A 2717-nucleotide genomic window follows, 5' to 3' on the forward strand; every position below is an offset into this window, starting at 1 on the left:
ATATTTCATGAGCTGGGAAAAATTTTGAATATGTATCTTACTGAGTTGATCGAGCCAAGCTCACGAGCCGGCTCGAGCTCGACTCGAACTCGAGTTCGAGCCCCTTTTTCTTAACTCGACAGGCTCAAAGCTCGAACTCGAGCTTGAACCTGTAGCACAAGAGCCGAGCTCGTTAAGCCTAAAATTTGGCTCGACTCGGCTTGTTTACACCCTTAGGCGGGACTCAAATAACAACATTCTTGTTGAAAGTATTTGAACGCCCAAAAATTATCCGAGTGTTCCTTAATAGAATGTGGATAAAAATTGAACCAATTTCTCTAATTTGCTGGCACGTATGCCTAAAGAAATCAATGCAACCCTCGTCTTTTACGGAACCCACCCATCAGTTTTAACTTCATTGTTGAACAAGTAGCTTACAGAATTAAATGAGTAGAAATAGCAATAGAATAGTCAATTTTGGGAAGTCCTTCTCGCTAGAGTAAGGTGTGTCTCTCTGTTCTGACAGAGAGTTTTGTCTTTTAGTCATTTAGTGGTTACTGTGGAACGCATGCATGGCTGAATCTACGTTAACATCGTTATGGGAAAGTTTTTCCTTAACTGAAGCAGAAGAAAATGACGTCGTCGTTTCCAACAAGATGATCGAAGATGCAGCCACCAAAGTTAAACACTGTCTTCTGGCTCTCCTTGTCACAGAGAAAAATTTCAGCAAAGAAGCATTTCGGTCCACAATGTCTCAAGTTTGGAAACTGGAAGGCTGGATCCACTTTACAGATGCTGGTGAGAAAACATTTTTACTAGAATTTCAAAACGTCACTGATCTGCAGAAAGTCCTCAACAGTCGACCGTGGTCCTTCGATAGGGCTTTGATAGCGATTCAACGAGTCGATAGTAGTACTCTTTCTAATGCTAGCTGTTTCACACATGAACCTTTCTGGGTTCAACTTCATAATATGCCTTTTGCTGCCATGAATGATGATTATGGAGCCCAACTAGCGTCTGCAATTGGCAAAGTTCTTGAAATGGATGTTGGTGCAAATGGTTTGGGCTGGGGAAGCTTTCTGAGGGTGAAAGTAGAGGTTGAACTTACCAAACCTCTGGTTCGGGGGAGATTATTAAGGATTGGGGAGCAAAAATACTGGATTGCTTTCAAGTATGAACGATTACAGAATTTTTGTTTTAAATGTGGAGTTCTTAAACACAAGAATAGAGGTTGCTCTTCCATTAGACAGACTGAAGAATCCAGTAATCAATTCGGGCCTTGGCTGCTAGCCAGTTCATCAAAGTTCTACTCTAAAGAATCCAAACGCTACGGTGGCTCAACAGATCGAAACACAGAGCATTGTCTTTCACCTTCAATGGCAGCTGCCGATGAAACAAGGGGCACAGACGTAAACTCAGATCAGATAGATTCGGAGGCTGATTTTCAGGAAAGAATAAAGGAAGGTAGTAAAAGCATGCAAACTGTCTCCATAACGGATACGTTACATGGTAGAGATGGCCTGTCAGGTCAACTTTCCAAAGAAGATGCGGAGAATATTTCATCCATGAATTCTCCGAATATCTCTGCCAATAACGGATTAGCCCAAGATTCTCTCCCAGAATCAAATGCTGTAATTGAGGATGTTACCGCACAAGACGGGAAACAAGACCCTCCCCATCAGTTTGTGATAGTTACGCCCCAACTTCCTGAAGTATCCTCCCAAGCTTTACATCAGGGTGGGTCTAAGAGATCCACTTGGAAACGGAAAGCTAGAGGCATTAATCATATAAGTGTGAAGGAAGGTATTACTTAGGAAAAAAACAGAATTTTTCGATTATCAGTAGAAGGTTATACTGAGAAGCAAAGTTCCAAGAAACAGAAAGTTTGAAAAAAACAGAATTTTTCGATTATCAGTAGAAGGTTATACTGAGAAGCAAAGTTCCAAGAAACAGAAAGTTTCAGATGAATCTGATACTACTCTCTTCATGGTGGAGGCTGCTTTGCAGCCCCACCACTCCCAATGATTTGCTTTAGCTGGAACTGCCGTGGGCTTAGGAACCCACGGACAGTTCGCGAACTTCATCACTGGGTGAAGACTAAGTGTCTCGATTTTGTTTTCCTCATGGAGACAAAGTGTAATAGGAATAAATTAGAGATCATAAGAAATAAGATTGGATTTTCATGCAGCTTTGTTGTTGACAGTAGAGGGGCTAGTGGTGGCATTGCAATGTTATGGAAGGATGACAAGGAAGTGGACTTGTTGTCCTATACTCAACATCACATCTCTTTTATCGTTAATCAATCAACTGTAAACCAGAAATTTATCTTAACTGGTTTTTACGGACATCCGGAGGTGTCTAAAAGATCAGGTAGCTGGAACTTGTTAAGAGAGCTTAAAGTTCATACGAATATGGCATGGCTGTGTGTAGGTGACTTCAATGAAATTTGCCACCAATATGAGAAGTTCGGAGCTGCAGATAGACCATATAGGCAAATGGAAAATTTCCGGGAAGCACTTATTGATTGTGATCTCAGTGAAATCCCTTTCAATGGAGATTTCTTCACCTGGAATAATGGCAGAGAGGGCTGGTATTTCACCAAGGAAAAACTTGATAAAGGCTATGGAAACAAGGCGTGGTTTGATTTGTTCTCAGATTGTATTGTGATTGCTTTAGCTGTTACTTCTTCCGATCATAAGCCAATTCTCATCCAAATTAAAGGAGAACTGGAGACTGAT

Source organism: Pistacia vera, unplaced genomic scaffold (assembly GCF_008641045.1).
Source record: "Pistacia vera cultivar Batoury unplaced genomic scaffold, PisVer_v2 Contig735, whole genome shotgun sequence".
NCBI classification, from domain to species: Eukaryota; Viridiplantae; Streptophyta; class Magnoliopsida; order Sapindales; family Anacardiaceae; genus Pistacia; species Pistacia vera.